The sequence below is a fragment of the Podarcis muralis genome, chromosome 3 (genome assembly GCF_964188315.1).
Source record: "Podarcis muralis chromosome 3, rPodMur119.hap1.1, whole genome shotgun sequence".
Classification (NCBI taxonomy): Eukaryota; Metazoa; Chordata; class Lepidosauria; order Squamata; family Lacertidae; genus Podarcis; species Podarcis muralis.
The window spans coordinates 79,551,164-79,572,846 of NC_135657.1; positions in this window are offsets into that span (position 1 = coordinate 79,551,164).

A 21,683-nucleotide genomic window follows, 5' to 3' on the forward strand; every position below is an offset into this window, starting at 1 on the left:
CCCAGGCATTTCACTCATTTTTATTAATAAACTTCAGTTAGATGTTTGGCCCCGTGTTCCTTAAGGGAAGATTTTCAGATCCGTGTTGTTATACAGAGTCTAGTGTATCAGATAACAGAATTATATAATGGATACTTATAGCAGAGAGTCAGAAAAATGGAGAGCATTGCTCGGTGTCAGAGTACACGCTTTGCACAACAGTTCTCTCAGAATCAATTTCTGGCTTCAATATTTGAAGAGCAGCTGCCAGTCAGTGTAGACAGCATTGAGCTAGATGTAACTTAAAATGCAGTGGTTGTGTGTGTGTGTGAAATAACCATACTGTGTTTTGAGCCACTAATGTGTACATAGTTTAAGCCATAGTTTGTCAGTTTTAAACTATGGCTTAATCCGCGATGTGGGTTAAACCACAGAGCCTAGGGCTTGCCGATCAGAAGGTCGGCGGTTTGAACCCCCGCAACGGGGTGTGCTCCCATTGCTCGGTCCCTGCTCCTGCCAACCTAGCAGTTCGAAAGCACGTCAAAGTACAAGTAGATAAATAGGTACCACTCTGGCGGGAAGGTAAACGGCGTTTCCGTGTGCTGCTCTGGTTCGCCAGAAGCGGCTTAGTCATGCTGGCCACATGACCCGGAACCTGTACGCCAGCTCCCTCGGCCAATAAAGCGAGATGAGCGCTGCAACCCCAGAGTCAGCCACGACTAGACCTAATGGTCAGGGATCCCTTTACCTTTATGCCTTCTGTGAAGTACAAACCAACACGCAGGTAACCCAACCTCTGAAGTTGCACTCAAACACTGAGTTAGGTGAGGACAAAAAAATAATTCTAAGTACCCCTAAGTAATATGGAAAAATGAAATGCGACTTTCATCCCAACAAGAATGTTAAAAATTGCAATAAGTTTTTTATTTAATTGTAAGGTTTGTTCTTGCCTTGTTTCAGGCTTGCCAGTTCAAACATTCTTTTTAAGAATCTCCGTTCCAGACCCCACCCATCACTCTGCCCTTGAGAGGTCGCTACTTCTGAGACGCGCTGCTGTCACTGCTCTGCATCAAAGGCCTGACATGTTCCCAAGCAGTAGCTGTTGACGGCAATGTACTTCTCTCGCAAGTGTCCTCTCCCCCATGCTTTTCAACATTTACATGCAGCCACTGGGAGAGATCATCAGGAGGTTTGGACTGGGTGTTCATCAGTATGTGGATGATACCCAGCTCTACCTCTCTTTTAAGTCAGAACCAGTGAAGGCGGTGAAGGTCCTGTGTGAGTGTCTGGAGGCGGTTGGAGGATGGATGGCGGATAACAGATTGAGGTTGAATCCTGACAAGACAGAAGTACTGTTTTTGGGGGACAGGAGGCGGGCAGGTGTGGAGGATTCCCTGGTCCTAAATGGGGTAACTGTGCCCCTGAAGGACCAGGTGCGCAGCCTGGGAGTCATTTTGGACTCACAGCTGTCCATGGAGGCACAGGTCAAATCTGTATCCAGGGCAGCTGTTTACCAGCTCCATCTGGTACGCAGGCTGAGACCCTATCTGCCTGCGGACTGTCTCGCCAGAGTGGTGCATGCTCTGGTTATCTCCCGCTTGGACTACTGCAATGCGCTCTATGTGGGGCTACCTTTGAAGGTGACCCGGAAACTACAACTAATCCAGAATGCGGCAGCTAGACTGGTGACTGGGAGCGGCCACCGAGACCATATAACACCGGTCTTGAAAGACCTACATTGGCTCCCAGTACGTTTCCGAGCACAATTCAAAGTGTTGGTGCTGACCTTTAAAGCCCTAAATGGCCTCGGTCCAGTATATCTGAAGGAGCATCTCCTCCCCCATCGTTCTGCCCGGACACTGAGGTCCAGTTCCGAGGGCCTTCTGGCGGTTCCCTCACTGCGAGAAGCCAAGTTACAGGGAACCAGGCAGAGGGCCTTCTCGGTAGTGGCGCACACCCTGTGGAACGCCCTCCCATCAGATGTCAAAGCGAAAAACAACTACCTGACATTCAGAAGACATCTGAAGGCAGCCCTGTTCAGGGAAGTTTTTAATATGTGATATTTCAGTGTATTTTTTATCTTTGTTGGAAGCCGCCCAGAGTGGCTAGGGAAACCCAGCCAGATGGGCGGGGTACAAATAATAAATTATTATTATTATTATTATTATTATTATTATGACACACCAGCATGACAGTGAGCTTTTGACCACTGTAATCCCTGCTTGATAAAAAGGGTGGGTTTTTCAGGGGTTTTGTTTAAAGAGCTCATATGACACATTCCAGTTTGTGATGTGAAATCAATGACTACACCTTCCAGACAGAACGCCAGTTCAGATAAGTTATTTTCCACAAGTGGTGATGCTTCTCCAATCCGCATTCAGAGCGTGTTTCACTGGATTTGTTGGAACATCTGTGGGGAGTTCTGATGGCAGCAGCCCATGAGCCAAAATGTCCTAAAGATGGCCTCCCCTTTTGTGTACAATTTCAGCATTCCTGGCACGGCTACTGGCATGGACTGTGTGTGTTGACCGAGTAGAATCTTTTCTTCTACTTGGATAGCATGCCTGATAACAGACTCCCCAAGTGTCCTTATTTTCCAGGGACATCCCTGATTTAGAGAAGCTGTCCATTTCTGATTTGATCCCAGAATGTCACACTTTCCGTTAGGATGTCCCTATTTTCATTGGAGAAATGTTAGAGTGTATGGCATTATCTGACCCCTGAGCTGTCTGAAGGTAATCCTGTATAGGAAAGTTTTTTTACAAAAATGTTTAAAGTTTAATTATGTTTTTATATACGTTGGAAGCTGCCTGGGGTGCTGGGACAACCCAATAAGATGTGTGGGGTATAAATAGTAAAATTATCATTATGCAATGGGACATCCCTATTTTCATCGGAGAAACGTTGGAGGGTTTGTGATAACAGCTTCTGTTTTAGACGGAGCCTGATTTTTAAAAAATTGCATCCAGCGACATCAGAGGACTGTTCTTTGTGAGACTTCAATCAATATACTGTGTTGTTAAGACGCTGTGAAGTCGCATTTGACCAGTGACCCCAAAAGAATGGCGTTCAGCACAAGCTGAAGGAGATGTACTGGACTGATGTGAACAGCACTCCCCAAGGTGGTGCCTGCAGGGGATGACTTGGCCCACACCCTGTGCCAGGAGTAAGCAGTGGAGCCACACCCACAGTGGCTTTGTACCACTTGGCCAGCAAGCAGGCTTTGGGTTAGCATTATGTGGAAGCCCCTCTCTCAGCCAGCAGCCTACTTACTCACCTGACCTGCTGGAGGAGGAGCCAGTCTTGTTTCTTTCTCCTGATTGGACCCGGGAAGGGAGAGTTTGATGCTCTGCTGATTCCTTGGAGTCATTTGGCTTTGGCCAAGAATGCATCTACTTAGACCACACAAGGCAGCTTCAGGGCAGGTCAGGGCAGGAGGTAGAGATCCAATTGCTGGATGACAACACCCATCATCCCCAACCATTGACCATGCTGGCTGGGACTGATGGGAATTGTAGTCCAACAACACCTGGGCGGCCACACAGGTTTGCCACCACTGCTGTTCATGGAAGTGGGGAGAAATGAGAAACACAGAGGAGGCTGGTGAGACGTTGTGGTGCTGAACCAAACGCTCATTGCTTACCACCCCAACAGGACCAAGGAAGGGAACCACCTTTAGCCACTGGCACTCTTATTAAAAGCCAAAGCTCACTACTGGGGTGAGGGGGCTAATTATGCTTCCAGGAGATTCCCGGGGTCATCTTTAAGACAGTGAAGAACAAGGCAAAGGCCTAGTAACAGTGGCTTTGTGGAGGTTTGTGGTAGATCTGGGATATAAACTGTCTCTTGGCCATTGTGCTATATTGGCTCTCAATGCGAACATGAGAATCAAGCAAGCATTTCGGTATAAACTGGGAAGCTGCATGAGATCCACCCTATAGGTCCATTCAGCCCAGTATTGTCCGCTCAGAGTGGCAGCAGCTCTCAGGGAGCTCTCTTTCCCACCCCCTGCTGCCTGATCCTTGTGAAGTGGAGATGCCATGGATTGATCCTGGGACCTTCTCCCCACAGATCAGGGGCTCTGCTGCTGAGCTATGGCTCCTCCTTAGCTACACCCTCTTTGTCCCAACCTGTTGTATTGCACTCCAGTGTTGTCCATGGACGATCACTCGACTAGTCTTGAGAGTGGAGTTTTTCCTAATCTAAAACCTTCCCAGAATACGCTTAGCAGCTTGAAAACAAATTGCTTGGAATGCTTTTATTTCCTGTGTCAATAAGTGGGCGGAGAGTAGTCTGTGCAGTCTATAGTTTCTGCAATCAAAATATCGCCTTGTGCAGTATTCGGTATCATGAGCAAGCCATCTGGATGCAGGTTATAAATGCTGAGTACTTTGTTTGCTTTTGACTGCAATCCTATGCGTAGCTTACTTGGAAGTCCTATCCGTGGAGCTCCACACGACTTCTTTCTGAGAAAGGATCCCTGGGCTCAGTGAGGGGGTTCTGTGCCTTTTCTTTTATGTACTCACGATTTTAAAAAAATAATAAAGCCACCACCAAACAGTGCCTTTTAAGAGCATTTGTTGCAATTGTCGCTTGTGCTTTGTAGTAACCATAGCAATGCTCTCAGCGAAGGTCACATAGTCACTATTTTCAAAATGGGACTCGTGCCTTTGGCTTGCTTACCTGGGCCCACTACTCACTATAACAATAACAGATATTTTTGGACTCCAAATCCCATCAGCTCCTGTCTGCATGGTCAATGGTCAGGGATGATGGGAGTTGTAGGGCCACAGGTTCTCCTCCTCTGTTGAAAGCTAGAGGAGAGTCATGTACCTTCAGATCTCCCAATGAGATAGGGAGGAAAAGGTATCGGCGGCTTCTCCTGCTCCTCCATCTCCCACCTGTGGTTGCAGCATGTGGTTGCTTGCAAGCCTGCCCTCTCCCCAGTGCCGCAGTCTCCCCTCTCCCAAAATTGCAAACCCAAGACTTCATGCAAGGGCAGGGCAACTCAGGCCCAGCAACTATGAGACTCAGGGCTAGCCAGTGGGCCCCAATTTGAAGCAGTGGGGTGCAACTTTTTTTTTGTAGGGCCCCAGTTCAGAACCAAAGTCTGCAAAATCTTATAGATATAAATAAAATCCATCTAGATTTCCCTGGTGCAGGGGCCCCCTTAGGAGCAGCACGCGGGGCCCAATTTGGCCCAATTGCTCCAATTGCCTTAAGGTCAGCCCTGATGAGACTGTGCAGGGGTTGGACTGACGAGCCCTGCACCTTCTAGGTCCCTGGTGTCACTATTCAGAGTACAGACTCAAGGACTTGTTACGGAAAGAAAGGGGGGCACTTATTGGAAATCAGATTTGTAACCTCTTCTCCCCCCCAAACCCCGAGACAATGAGCCCAGCCACCTTTTATTCAGAGTCTCATAAGCACTACACTATAGCATGGCCATAAATTGTACGTTCAACCGCTGAAATATACACCCAATATGTAGCAATGGAGATTTATGTTACTGCTTTATGAATGAACACTGTGTTTTATGAATGGACTCTGTATTTTGTGAATTACCTAAGAGCCACCAATAGGGAGCTCTAGAATTTGACAGCTAACCAATTGGGTACTACCAAACAGGGACCCCTATTGCTGAAAGCAGGTAACCAGCAGGGAACGCTTCAGCTCAGCCTTCCACTGTTGACAGAATACCCCCTGCTGTGTAGATAATGGAGAAAGCTGTAAATTGTATCCCTTCTGGCATCCTGGCCAACTCTATTACGCTGGTGTAAACCCTGGTGCACCAGAAGCCCAGAATAGCAGCAGGTTCCTTGAAGTTCCCAACTGTTAGTCAAGCAAGCAAGCACACAGATCATCTTTGTCACAGTCAGGGCACCTATTCCTGGCCAGGCCTGAACCCAAACTTGTTTTTGTACAATCTTGTTTGTCCTCAGTAACCAAAATTATATTATCAACATATACAAGCAGAAAAGTTGTTTCCCTTCATTTGCAAGGAATCGTACAAAACAAAGTGGCACTAATAAAGAAAAGTTCCAGGGTGGCAACAGAAAGCAAACTAAAAATGCTTTTGCAGTTCATCAAAACTATCCAGCAATACCAAGTTACAGGAAAACTGGTGCTGTTAACAGTAATCCTTCTAGTTGGTTAATTGGTTCGGCAACTTCCATGCACATGATGTGCGATGCTAATTATTTCCCCCCCAAGGGTTAAATGATAACTAATCAGAGGCAGCTACAGGAGAGCTATGAGATTCAGGTGAGGGTCAGATGCCTTGTCAATCCCAGCAGAGGACAACCTGGCCTGCCCAGGCACATACTGGTACTATATATAACATCTACATGGAACTTATTCATAATAGTTTCTCAGTTGAGGTAAACCACTAAGTCTGAGTACAATATAAGGGGGGAACACTAACTAAGGCAACAGGTGCAGATAATTCATGTTCATTCACTCTTAAAGGAGGACACTGTACCACGTGTCAGTTTGCATTACAAGTCAAAGAATTCTCTAATAAGTGTTTTTTCAATTGGATTTGCGTAACATAGGCATTCTGGTGGTTTTGATTTTGAAGATAAAGCCAGGGCATGGAAGGGTCTGCAGAATAGGAGGAGAAGGTCTCTTGATAACTGGGTGGAAGGGGAAAAGGCTTCTTGGCAGTTCCAATGTGCAGGAGGAGGAAGATGCAGGAGATGGTTGTGGTTTGTGGGCTAGAGGGTTCCACCAAAGGAGCGGGAGGAGCCGATGACATGAAGGTGAAAATGGGAGCAACCTCGTGTTGCAGAATGAAGTAGAAGTAGTTTCAGAATGAGGTTGGGAAGGTGAAAAGAGAGTTTAGTCACTGCATGGGGTGGGAAGAGGAGACTCTAGGTGGATAATGGGGAATAGGGGGGGGGGGCTAGAATGCAGAGTGAGCTGTGGCAAAGCCCCTAGTTATTTAAATAAGAATCACTGCATCAGACGGATTTGCACCTTCCAACAACTGCATTTCAAATGAAGAGAAAAAACAACCCCATTCACTTTTGATAACATCATCCGTCACTTATTTCTGCAGAGATGTCATTTTGACAAAATGCTCAAACTGTGTGATGATAAAAACATATAGTCATTACAAGAGTGAAAATTCTTAAGTTTTATTTTTATCATAAGGTGATGACTGAGCCTCAAAAATAGTAGCAGAGGGAAGATCTAATCAAGACAACCCTGCTTGAATGAAGGGAACAAGGCACTCTTTTAAAGAGAGGTATTTAGGCAAGGTTTAGATGATTCACAGCAGAGCAAAACACATTTTGAGCTTCTCCTTTAACATCGCGTAGCCAGCCAGTTTTGTGCTTGTGGAAAGTTCTGGATACTGAGACGAGCGATTCCCTTCCAATACTGTATATAGTGCAAGCACTGACTGCGATCCCTTTAGATCACAGTGGGCGAGTGACTTTCAAAGTCCTTCTGCCTCTGCTCTTGTGTCTTGTGGTTCCATTTTCTCACCTGGGTAAAAAGAAGAAGAAGAAGAGAAGGAGGAGGAGGAGTTTGGATTTGATATCCCGCTTTATCACTACCCAAAGGAGTCTCAAAGCGGCTAACATTCTCCTTTCCCTTCCTCCCCCACAACAAACACTCTGTGAGGTGAGTGGGGCTGAGAGACTTCAGAGAAGTGTGACTAGCCCAAGGTCACCCAGCAGCTGCATGTGGAGGAGCAGAGACACGAACCCGGTTCCCCAGATTACGAATCTACCGCTCTTAACCACTACACCACACTGGCTCTTGTGTGATTAAGTGAGAGTCCAAAATATTATAATGTAATAAGAGGCCCACAATGGGTGAGGCCAAGGGCCCATCTAGGCCCACATTTTGTTGCCTTCAAAGTGGCCAACCAGATCCCTACAAGATGCTCACAAGCAAGACATGACGGCCTCTCCCACTGTTGTTCCCCAGGAACTGGAAGCCTTAAGCAATATTCTAAGATGTGATCACTGCAACCAGGTTTTTCTCTGTGTGTTGCCTTTGTTTTTAGGGTTGGGCGTTACACTCTCTGATCTGTAGTAACTGAGAGACCCGTAGCACAATGGACCAGTGTGTCTGGATGTTAACCAGAAGGTTGATGGTCCAGGTGCATTAGCTGCTTAGGTTGCAACCCTTGTTTCATTTATAAATTTCATTTATTTGTTTCTGGAGTGCCAACTGGGCTATTTCATGACACTGGAGTACATCTGTTTTATGTTCACTCCGGCTCTGCCCCAAAGACTGCTGCATTGCAAGTTTATGCTGTTACAGCAGAAGGACATTTGAAATTTATTTTGCTACCTATTCTGTTAAGGAGCAAAAGCAGCGCTGCCTTCTGTTGGAATGTGGATGTCAAATGAAATCTGTGCCTGAGCAATGAAACATAACCATTTTGTAATCCAACAATAAATGAGAATATTAGTGAACTATCATGGCCGCTCAAAATTCTTTAAGCACTTTTAACCACTAATTATAAAGAGAGCAAAGCCACATTCAGAAATATTAGCATATAGGAATCATTGTAGAATATACATAAATGCTATACAATGGTACCTCGGTTTTTGAACATAATCCATTCTGGAAGACTGTTAGACTTCCAAAACATTCGAAAACCAAAATTCAATAGCTGACAGCTATGGAAGCCACGTTTCCTGCTCGACTTCTGAGGCATGTTTGAAAACTGAAGTTGCGTTTTCAGTGTTAGAAAACTGAAACATTCTACTTCCGAGACTTTTGAAAACTGAGGTACTACTGTATATGTAAAATGTGGTTTATGTGTCCAGTTTTACCTAGTGAGAGAAATTCCAGATAGAATGTTTTTTTAAAAAAATTCTCCTTACCCCAATTTCTTCACTGCTGATATAGTTTAATAATCTCACTGCCACTGATGGAAGTAGTTCAGTTAAATGCTCTGTATATTTATCCTCCCCATGGAAGACTGTGGTGCTTTCAGCACTACTGGGTAGAAGAAGAAGAAGAGTTTGGATTTGATACCCCGCTTTATGAAGGAGTCTCAAAGCAGCTAACATTCTCCTTTCTCTTCTGTCCCCCTGAATTCCTTCCGCACTTGACTGTGGATGAAATATCTAATTTCTGGGAGTCCCTCAGGGCTAAACAAGATTATAATTTAGATGGGACTTCTATCCCCTCCTTAGTTATACTCACAGTAGCATAGTAATTAGGATTTTGAGGTAGCAGAAGCCAAAAATAAAACAACACAAGCTGGATTTTGCTTTATAAACACAGAAAAGTTTAATGATTTTACAAGATACTGTATACAAGATATTAAAAGATCTACAAGAAGAGGAACAAGCTTGTTTTCTCCTGCTCTGGAGGGTAGGATTTGAACCAATGGCTTCAAGTTACAAGAAAGGAGATTCCAACTAAACGTGAAGAAAACCTTCTGACAGTAAGAGCTGTTCGATAGTGGAATGGTTTCCCTCAGGAGGTGATGGACTCTCCTTCATTGAAGGCTTTTTAGACAGATGGATAGCCATCTGTCATGGATGCTGAGATTCGTGCATTGCAGAGGGTTGGGCTAGATGACCCTTGGGTCCCTTCCAACTCTGCGATTCTAAGATTTCTGAGATTTCTATTTCACAAACTCATGGTTTATTGTTTCATGTGAATGAGGCTAATTTCTCTCTCTCTGAAAGTGATGGGCGAGTCTCTTTGTATGGCTATCTAATGGAGAGAAAAGACTCTAGCTAGGCAAGGGAAATCTGTGTGTCAGGAGGTGAGGGGAGATACCTCCCACCTTATGGAACAGTGTATATTTCCCCCACCAACTATGTCACTTCTCTCTAAACTCCTGCACACCACAGCTGCATTTATGAAATTATCCTGGCACACAACCACTGTTACCTACAACCTGTTTTGCCAATGGCTGTTGGTCTGCTTACGTTTGAATACTTCAGCCAGGACTGGCCCTACTATTATGTAGAGTGAAGTAGCTGCCTCAGGCAGCAGGTGTTGAGTGGCAGGGACCAGTGACAAGGCACTGGAGGACAGAGCCATGTGTGCTACATGATCTGCCCTGCAATCCCCCAAGCTAGGCTGTTGTCCCCTAGTGTGGTAGAAGATGCCATCCTATCACCAGTGTCAAAGTAAGACTCATCTGCCAATCTAGTTGGCTTCTGCAAATGGTATGGAGAGTTGCCATCTTGTCCTTTAAATCAGGTGGCAAAATGTCTTAAGCCTTGCTTCAAACTTATCTGGGTTGTGGATTGGAAGGTAGAATTTGCTAAACAGCAACAAAATCTCACCTCCGAATAATTCACCTCTGTACTTGTATTTAATATTCACAGCTAATGTTCGCAGTGTCCCTGACATGTGCACTTTGATGAATGTTCGTCTGCCTTAATGATGCCCCAAGGTGAGCACCACCCTGTAAATTTAAAAACACCATGTGCTCTGGGTTAGTGGATAAACTGACATTAAAATGAATGAAACTTTGATATCTTTCAGCTCATAATTTTTAAAGTTTAATTATAATGAATAGCTATGACTGCTGCTCAGTTGGAATATTAGTGATCTGCTTTCATTTCATGGTGGCATTTTAAGCAAGGTATTAATTGGGCATTAGCTTCTAAGATGATTCTTTAATGCATAAGGAAGTTTTAATGAAAATGATATATTGTGAATGCCTCTTGCACCTTGACACTTGGGTGCAATAAATGTGATGACTGATGTCTTTCAAGAGTTTAAAGGCCTCTTTTTCTCACCAAGGGTCTCTAAGTTAAGGAGAGCATTTTATCAAGACTCTTAATGGAGGAGTTGAGCTGAATACCAAGAGGGATTCTTTCTAGTGGTTCTACCCATCTGACACTGGGGATTGAACCCAGGAACTCCTACATGCAGAACACGGGCCATACCACTAGGGATTGGGGGGGAAATTTGATTCTGGTCACATCTGAAGGCAAAGCTACCTGATCTCACTTTCCAAAAAATACGTGAACCAAAACACAACTATCCTTTTGAAATTTGTACTTCTCCGAATTTTGCAGTGTAATTCTCAATGTGCACAGAAAACCCTTATACTAGGATAAAGTGTGCATAAAAATGTGTATTTGTGAAAATAGCATACATATATTAAAGGAAATTGCTTTGCAACAAGGTGTATATTTGGGACCAATTCACAATCAAATGCTGATGGATTTTCACGAGGACTTCTTTATAAAGAAAACAGTCACAAAATGATGTGGAAATGTGGACAAGTGAATTTGTGATAGGAAAAAACGAGCAATTGCTAGAAATGGAAGTTGACATATTTGTCCATCCATTCATATGACTAGCTCTGGTTCCTCTTTCAGCTGAGGCACAGAAGAATAGCCTGGTAGCCTGCTTTGACCTCCTTTGGTTCAGTGGTGGTGGTAGGCAGCCTGATCCTAGGTCCGTTTACCCATTATGTTCAATTGGGCTTACTTCCAGATAAGTGTTGTGTAGTACTGCAACCATACCATATCAAATTTGCAAGACGAGAATTCAAAATGGCTATTTAGGCCATGCTTGAGCACACACCCCAATACATGGTTGCTATCATCTGTTGCATGAATGTGCTCCACATTGTCTGTACCTTTTGCGTCACTGAATTTTTTCTTCCCTGGAGGATCTTCTTTCCTAGGATATGCCTTACAGACATTAGAAATGCCAAAGGATGGCTAAGCTCGCATAATCTAATTGGCATAGGCTACACCAGCAGGCCAAGCAAACAATGCATCATTTCAGCATTCAGTGTTGTTCAGCTTTCAGCATCAAATATCCATGGAAGTCCCTTCCCCTCCACTAATTCCTCACTTGAGGTTTGCAGAAACAAAGCTGTTTCGGTTTCCGTGTGTATAGTGAATGCTGAATGTTATTCTTACATCTCAGTGAACTCATCGCCCATGAGAAAATAATTCCATTTAGCATTCACTCATCAGTGCCACTGTACAATGGCTGCTCCATTTCAGAAGGGCATTGAGGAAGACGCTCATTTTCCTCTCCAAACTCTGAAAATGAAGGAAGCATATTGCTAAGCAGAGGTGGACTGCTGCACAGAGTGGCAGCCAATGGAGGCAAATGGGGAACTGCCTCACCAACCTCAGTCTGCTCTCAGCCAGCCAGCCACTTCCTGCCTGCCTTTTTACATACAACCAGGCTGGGGATGGTACTACCTGTCAGCTTTTGCCCCGTGAGTCTCAGTGTGGCCTTTGTGCGACTCAGCAGGAGGCTGGGGAGAAAACTAGAATTAGTTGGCTTAGCCTGCCATTGGCTCTGGCTCTGTTTACTGTGGGTCTTCCTGCTTTCCGCCCCACCAGACCCAATGGGCACCACCCACTACTGGTGGCAATGCTGTGGGGAGTCCTTCTCCCACTCCCACAGCCCAGTAATATAATGTTGGCAAACCCATGTCATTTTTCAGCACCCACTAGTGGCAGTTGGTGATGGGGAGAGGGAGCAGAGAAATGTAAATATTACAGTTTTCAAGCTGTGGGTGGGATTCAGCCACAGCCCAGCAAACTCAGACTGTGCGATTAAAGTTGATTTGCAGCTCTTGTGCAACACACCTGCTCCCCCAAAATATCATTTATTTATTTATTTACGATGAGGAAAGAGAGGGGGAAAGTCCTGGAATGTGCGGGGGTAACCCTTGCTTTGAGGCCACGTCATCTAACCTCCTTGCAAGCACATTGGAATGAATGCTCATTATGTAGCCAATGTCACTTAATCTCCTAAAAAACAGATCAACGTGCATGATCAATACACAGGTTGTCTGGAAATGCCCTGCAGGCAGATAGGGGACTGTCCAATATAGGGATGCTGTGTTCAGCAGCAGCTCCATCACATACCTTTATCTGCATCACACATAGTCTCAGGGGCAAACACACGTGTCACTGAGTGTACACTCAAAGGGGAGAAGATGTCCATCACAGCACCTTTGCTGCATTTGCACGTTACATTTTAGGTACACACTCAAAACATCATGGACCCCAGTCATGCACTGAAGTCAATGGGATTTACTCACTAGTAGGTATTACATAGTATTGCTGTCTTACCGTTCGTTCATGGTTTTGGGGGGAATGAAAATATCCAAGAAACATTCTAATATTTAGAATATGACACTTTTATGTATTGCCAATGAAATCCTATGATACCACACCATATGAAAAGAAGCTAACACAGCCACGGCAACATAACTACACCCAATTAGCTGTTGTGTCTCACTTTGGAAAACCAACGTCCGCATTTTCTCTACTTACAATGGAGATAATGACCTACATTTTGACCCTTGGAATATAAAGGACCTGGCTCCCATCAAGCTACCTTATTCCTCCGAAGGATCGTGTAATGTGCATGCTGCATTTCTGTTAATCCATCATGAACATTTCAAAGATGGGCCACCCCATCAGTCCTTTCATCTGCGCTTCGTTGTTTCAGTTCATTTATTCAACATAGTGTTGAATCAATTTCTGACCTGGCGGAGAGCACATGCTTGGCCTCCTCCTTTGTGCATTATTCCTGTACTCTTATAAAAAAAGGATAAATAGGACTTTTATCTCCACATCTTTATAAATCACCAGTAGGAAGGTTGCAAATTCACATTCTCTGGTGTGATTATCTTACATACATATAATAAAATGTTAAGAGTGTCGTCACACAGTAGTTTGTGAGGCCACTGACAGATGATGCTGTGAACCACAGCGTGAGGGTAGAATCTGGAGAACCGCTCATCTGCTGCTGTTCCATTGCAGCAGTGCTGGAGAGCAAGGAGGACAGAGATGGAGGCAAGCAGGAGGGCCCCATGTAGACCAGAAATGGTAAGCCAGTTTTCAGATGGCAAGTCTGACTATTTACCTTGCCCCTACTCTGGGAAAACATCCTCCAAATGCCCATGATTGCCTCCACTATCATAGTGGCACTATGTAAGTACAAAAATGTGTCCTAAATGACTTGTTGAACTTTGTCTCTTCTATAGTTGTTATAACAATGCACTAACCAATCTTCCAGCCTTAATCAAAGTACTTGCAATAAATACAAATTAGGATTCGGAGAGCTAGATTAGAATTTTAAGATAATGATTCTCCAAATGATAAGACCAGCTCCATAAATCTAATCAACTTCAGGTTGCTTCAGTCCACTCTCATTTATTTCCAAAAAGAACAAACAGATAACAATGTTCACAAGATTGAACACCTCTGTCTTGTCCTGTGCTAATGACAGCAACAACAAACTATTCATCACAGAATTACAAAACAGGAGCCATCCATACCTCATCTTCTCAGATCTTGGAGCATTTTCCTATGCTTCCCACAGTACTGCTACCATGTGGGACATACTTCTAGCAGTTAAAGAGTTGGGGGTACTCCAGAAAATAACAAAGAGCATTACTAAGGGAGCAGGGATCAATTGCTATAGTGCTATAAACATTCAAGGTGGAGGGTTGATGGGGTGATGGGAAACATGTAAGTATAGGAAGCTGCCTGTCAGATCCTTGGTCCATCTAGTTCAGTATGGTCTACACTGAATGGTCATCCGCTCTCCAAGGTTTTAGGTGGGGGTCCTTCTGCATGCAAAGCAGAGCGGAGGCCTTTCCCTTCCACTTCTTAGGGGAGTGCTCACTATCCCTCACTTTGCCTTGGAGTCCACTGTGTGAAGGTAAAGGGGATGGTTTGGGACTAGCGGAGGTGTTTGCTTAAAAAAAAAACACTAGCATGAGTAGCTGGTCCACAAACTCACACAGAACTTCATTCAGGTGTGCCCTTCATACATAAGGCAACCCCATAGAGGGCTGAACCTCCCACGCCGACCTCTTGCTCCTGTACCCTATGCAAGCCCAGCCTTTAATGCCCACACACCCAGCACAGATGCCTCCAAAGGGGCAGGTGAATGTGAGCAGCTTCTTAGGCATAAAGCTGTTCCTTGGTAGAATCTGTGCTCCAAGTGCAAAGCAGTGACATTCACTTTAAGCGCTGTAATTCAATCCAATATCTGCACCTCTGATCTAGGCAATGAGTCTCATTGGGAAGACTTTGGAGCTCTACAAGCAACCGCTCATCCCAGAAACATGCTCTGATCAGGAAGATTGGAGGCTGGCTGATAATTTCCCGTCTGTTGGGTCTAATAATGCCCCACTACAGCCTCCTTAAATCAAGCCTGGCTAACATCCCTTCATGTTGCCTTTATTTATAGCCATCTGGAATCCTCATTCTCCTCCTCTCCCATTTCTTAAACTGAACAAATATACAAAAATAGCTAATGATATCAGTAGGAAAATGGCATACTGTAAGTCACAATATATCTTGGGGGCTATAATCACATTTGCATCATTGGTATGTATGGAGAATGGCGAACATGAAAGAACCTGTGTTGTCTGGATCTGCAAATGCATTCGGCATTTGTATCTTCTTCATACAAATCTCACACAGTCCTGAATGTCATCAGTATACAGAAATTATATGCAATGCAATTTGGTTTAACAAACTATACGTTTTCATTTTCTGCAGCAATTTAAGCAACATTCAGCCCATGGAAAATTATTCATGAGAGAATGACAGGTAGTCTTGCAGTTATACTGACATAGAAGTGTCAAGAGTCTTAGAGTGCTTCCAGATGGGTATTTATTGTGGGATTGGTGCTTCTCCTGCATGCAAATTTTTCAGTGTTCACATATTAAAACGTCAGCCCATATCCCTCCCCATTTAATCCAGATTTACCCTTTCTGGGAGGAATCCAAAACTTTTTTCCTTTTTAAAAAATTCCACATATTGTCAACGACTCATTTGCAGTGTCGGAACAAACCATTTACAGAATTGAGCCCCTGTATGAAAACACCCCAAGTCAAACCGAGATAAAAAATTATCTGCTTTGTAGTTCTAAAGATGGCCTATTTTAACTGGAAGTGTGAAGCTCTTTAAAAAACAATTGATAACAAAGCAGAGGGTAGTTAGAGTTATTCAGGCTGCTAGTGACTGCAGACTATTTACCTCCAGGGGGTGGGAAGAAAGACTAGTTAGATACAGCCATGCTATATTTAACAATAACTGTATTAACAGAGGTTTCCTCAACCTGCCATCTTGGAGGCTTAAATGCCATGAATATTAAGAAGTGCTGCATTCAACATTTATGAATGACAAAGGGCACGTCATTCACCATCATTAACTGGGACAAGGATGTTCCTATTCCTGCATGTGGGCACACACCTATCTGGTGAATGAACAGAGGGTTCTTTTTCATCTGAATGAAAGGAAAGCAATTATCAGATGACAGTCTTTAAAGTTGCCCAGTGCTATGGATTCTCAAGCGAAAGAAGCCTGGGGCAAGGGTTGAAAAGGAGGAGGCAAACTTGTCACATTGCATTAATTGGGAGAATTTCAGCAGAAGGCAAGTTGGGGGAGGAGGGAAGATTAAGACACAGAGAGAGGACTCAATAGGGAAAGGACGGAATGTCTTGGCAGAGAAAGAGAGAGAGCGAGAGAGAGCAGGTTGCCCTTGTGCAGTACTTCCTTCAGCATCATGTCTCTAAGAGTTGTGAGTTTGTGCAGCTCTGAGTGCGGCAAAAGTCAAAAGCAGAAGCCTCAACTGAACCCATGTGACTCAGAAGGACTCCAGGCAGATTGGAGAGGGGTTCAGCTTTCCTATCGCAATGTTATCAGATAGGACTGGCTGGACCACGACAATGAGGAAAACATAGGAGAGGGAAATGAAGAGCGTTACCTGACTGGAGAATTTTTATTTTTTGTCATTTACAATGAGGAAGATACCAATAGGGTGGCATGAATGGCCCATGCCACACATGCTCAGAGATTGCTTGCGAGAGGTCCTCTTTTGATTGTGCACTCATGATGAATTGTATTCATGATGTGCCGGGGAAGTTGTACTGTTGGTTCCTGCAAATGTTTGGGGTGGACATACTGCTTCTTTTCCAACCAGTGCCTATCCCGTAGCTTCCTGTTGAAATCCTACAAGTTTTTGTGTCACAAATGTTCCAGGTTTTATTGGGGTTGTTGTTGTTGTTGTTCCACTTTTGTGGACAGGAATGCCCCTCCTGTCCACAAAATACAGTGGTACCTCGGGTTACAAACGCTTCAGGTTACAGACTCTGCTAACCCAGAAATAGTACCTCAGGTTAAGAACTTTGCTTCAGGATGAGAACAGAAATCGTGCTCTGGCAGCGCAGCAGCAGCAGGAGGCCCCATTAGCTAAAGTGGTGCTTCAGGTTAAGAACAGTTTCAGGTTAAGCACGGACCTCCAGAATGGATTAAGTTTTTAACCCGAGGTACCACTGTAAGGTTGGTACATTGGGGAAGCAACGCAGAAAAATTAACAAAGCAGAATGATGTGTGGATGGTCCAGTATCAATTCGCCACTAATGCACTGACATGGCATCAATGACATGTTGCCTGATAAAGGTAAAGAGACCCCTGACCGTTAGGTCCAGTCGTGGCCGACTCTGGGGTTGCGGCGCTCATCTCGCTTTATTGGCCGAGGGAGCCGGCATACAGCTTCCGGGTCATGTGGCCAGCATGACTAAGCCGCTTCTGGCGAACCAGAGCAGTGCACGGAAAAGCCGTTTACCTTCCTGCTGGAGCGGTACCTATTTATCTACTTGCACTTTGACGTGCTTTCGAACTGCTAGGTTAGCAGGAGCAGGGACCGAGCAATGGGAGCTCAGCCTGTCACGGAGATTCGAACCGCTGACCTTCTGATTGGCAAGTTTAGACCACAGCGCCACCTGCATCCCTATGTTGCCTGATACATCCACAAAAATCCACCAGTGTGGAAGGGAACAGAGTTTATGCAACAATTCACAGGCAGGGCCAGCCCCACCATTAGGCAGAGTCCTAGGGAGGCTCAAATGGCGCCTTCATTACATATATTTAGGCGTCAGGTGAAAACGTTTCTCTATAACCAGGCCCAGCCCTTTTTTACTTAAGAATAGGGTCCAGAACTGCCGCCTCACTATCCAGAGGGTGGCAACATGAGAACAGGCATTTTCTGTGGTGGCTCCCTGCTTGAGGAACGCTCTCTCGAGGGAGGCTTGGCTGGCACCTTTGTTACATATCTTTAGGCATCAGAAACACTTCTCTTCTCCCAGACCTTTGGCTAATTAAAAAATCTATGGCCATTTTGATGCTTTTGAATTATGGTGCTGGAGGAGACTCTTGAGAGTCCCATGGACTGCAAGAAGATCAAACCTCTCCATTCTTAAGGAAATCAGCTCTGAGTGCTCACTGGAAGGACAGATCCTGAAGCTGAGGCTCCAATACTTTGGCCACCTCATGAGAAGAGAAGACTCCCTGGAAAAGAACCTGATGTTGAGAAAGATGGAGGGCAGAAGAAGGGGACAACAGAGGACGAGATGGTTGGACAGTGTTCTCGAAGCTACCAGCATGAGTTTGACCAAACTGCGGGAGGCGGTGGAAGACAGGAGTGCCTGGCATGCTCTGGTCCATGGGGTCACGAAGAGTCGGACATGACTAAACGACTAAACAACAACAACAACAACAACAACAACAACAACAACAACAACATGGCCTTTTAAACTGGGGCATTGCATTCATTTGTTACTATGGGTTTTTTAAATAGTTTTTATACTGTAAACGACTCTGTGATCTTGTGAAAGGCAGTATAGAGATTTAACAAATAAAATAAAAATAAATTGTCAAGCAACTTTCAAAAGCACAAGACCCATTGCTACAACAGCAAGGCTAATTTCAGTTGTTTTATACAATTAGAACAACAACAGATCACTGATACTATTTAATGACTGACCCTTTCAGCTGGATCTTTGTGTTAATGAGGATTAGTACTAGCAGAGTAGGATCTTCCAGTCCATGCTACTTGTAGCTCATTTTAGCTGTTTTCTGGATGGCTGACCATGGATGTTCTAATCCCCATTTTCTTGCGCTATTGTGCAAGAGTGCTGATCCAGACAGCAATAATACAATAATACTAGGGAAGCATCGCAGAACAGCTAATCAAGTGGAATGATGTGTGGCTGGTCCAGTATCAATTCACTACTAATGCATTATTATTTCTGCAATGAGATGTTGCAGAATATACCCACCAAACCAACCAACTCAACCCACCAGTCTGGAGGGCTCCAATTACTTTGTGTTTGATGTGGGAATGTGTGAGATTGCTTCCAGACAACCTTTTTATTGGGCATCCATCTTCATTAGATGACCTCGGTTATTTAATGAACGTTCATTTTGATTTGCTTGTGGGGAGGTTAGATGACATTGCATCAAGCAAATGCTATTCCACACTTTCCAGTGCATTTTATCACAGCTTTCCTTATTGCAAGAAACCCACTTTTTATTTTTATTTTTTTGAGGGGGAGAAAGTTTGTTGTGCAAGAGCTGCAAGCCAACTTTAATTACACAACCTGAATTTGCTGGCATGTGATTGAATTCGCCCCTGAACATACTGGCAGTCTGAGAGCATCCCAAATGGATTTAAGTAAGATCAATGTGTGTTTTTCCAGCTTGCTCCTAGGTTTTTTTTTAAGGAATAGTTTAACATGTGCTCAGATTTTTACATTTGCAAGACTTCAGCCATTCAGATTTTTTTTAAAAAAACTCTTTACTTGTTGAAGTTTTTTCGAGATTACAACAAAAAATAAAAGAACAACCCTCTTCTCCATCTAACACATATCCACATATTTCTGTGTTACATAATCATTTGCCCCAGCTCATCTCATCGCAGAACCCCATTTAGCAAGTCGCACAAATAGATCAGTCAAAACCAAACCAAACCAAAATGAACATGGCAAAGTGGGGGGCAGAGGGAACACAACTGGGGAGACCAAACGGGTGGTGTGTTGGTGGGTGGAGCTGAATTGCAACTGAATGCTAACACACAAGTTATGATCCTTCTCAGTAATTCAACCTTTTTGGAATGAACTATTTCAAAGGGTTGACTTTGTGTTAAACACTGCATGTGACCTCAGAGCACAGTGCTTACCATTCTGATGTTTACATTTAGAGCTGAATTTGAAGATGAGCTGGGAACTTTCTTAGCTCTTCAGAGCAGCAGAAAAGATTTCAGAACATGGGCTGACCAACTTGATGTGCAAACTATGATTTTTTTTTAAAAAAAAACACAAAATTGTTAAAAAGCTTGGAAGCTGGAGTTGCCCCACCACCGACTGCCTGTCTCATTCACATATCACTAGCATTCCTAAAAAGGTAAAATCCAACACACAAGAGTCCCACTGGCAAAGCAGAAAAGGTTCTTTACTTAGAGTTACTTCATCTTTATAGGGATGGCTTCAGAATTTACACTACACGATTGGAGCTACCTTCATAGCATCCTCATGCAAGAAAGAGGGAGAAGGAAGAGGGTGATCAAGAGGAAAAGGCGGAGCTTGAGTGGCCAGTGGGAAACCACAAGGGGTATATTCCCCTATCTTTTCTGTGTCCAGGGCGGCTGTCTACTAGCTCCATCTGGTACACAGGCTGAGACCCTGCCTGCCCGCAGACTGTCTCGCCAGAGTGGTACATGCTCTAGTTATTTCCCGCTTGGATTACTGCAATGCGCTCTACATGGGGCTATCTTTGAAGGTGACCCAGAAACTACAACTAATCCAGAATGCGGCAGCCAGACTGGTGACTGGGAGTGGCCACCAAGACCAGTCCTTAAAGACCTACATTGGCTCCAAGTACATTTCCAAGCACAATTCAAAGTGTTGGTGCTGACCTAAATGGCCTTTGCTCAGTATACCTGAAGAAACGTCTCCATCCCCATCGTTCAGCCCAGACACTGAGGTCCAGCGCCGAGGGCCTTCTGGCGGTTGCCTCCCTGTGAGAAGTGAGGTTACAGGGAACCAGGCAGAGAGCTTTCTTGGTAGTGGTGCCTGCCCTGTGGAACACTCTTCCATCAGATGTCAAGGAAATAAACAACTATTTGACTTTTAGAAGACATCTGAAGGCAGCCCTGTTTAGATAAGTTTTTAATGCTTGAAGTTTTTTCTGTTTTTAGTCCTCTGTTGGGAGCTGTCTAGAGTGGCTGCGGAAACCCAGCCAGATGGGCGGGGTATAAATAATAAAATTATTATTACTGTATTATTATTAGTCTCAACCCTGCCCTCTACTCACTGGAGGCATGGAACGTTAATTATACCCAACATACAATGGATCATTCAAAAGCTGGAGAAGGATGAAGAGATCCCCTGTGGACATCTGTAAAACCATAACCTTAAAGCACACCTGCAAACTACTGTAATGTACTCTACTTTTGGCTACCCTTGAAGGTGGTCCTTAAGATGCTGTTGGCAGATGTAAAAACAAAAAAAATTCCTTCCAGTAGCACCTTAAAGACCAACTAAGTTAGTTCTTGACCAACACGGCTACCTATCTGTAATTGGCAGATGTACTAATTGCTAGAGGGAGACCATGTAACAGCAATCCTGAAGGAGCTGTACTGACTGCCTGTTTGCTACCAGTTCAAACTTTAACATACAAAATCCCAAATGATTTTGTCCCAAATTCTTGAAGGAGCACCTCTCCTTATATCTGCCAATCTGGGCTTTATGCTCTTCAGGCTTCACTGATTGTATGGCGACCCATTGTTTGGTGACTTTAGGAGGGGGTTGTGACAGATCCCCAATGGTTGCTCACCCTATATTTAGCCATTCAGCAGAGACTTGAACTCTCCAAAGAGAGCCATGCTGGTGGGGAGCCATTTTATAACCTTTGCGAAGAGTCTGAGCTGTG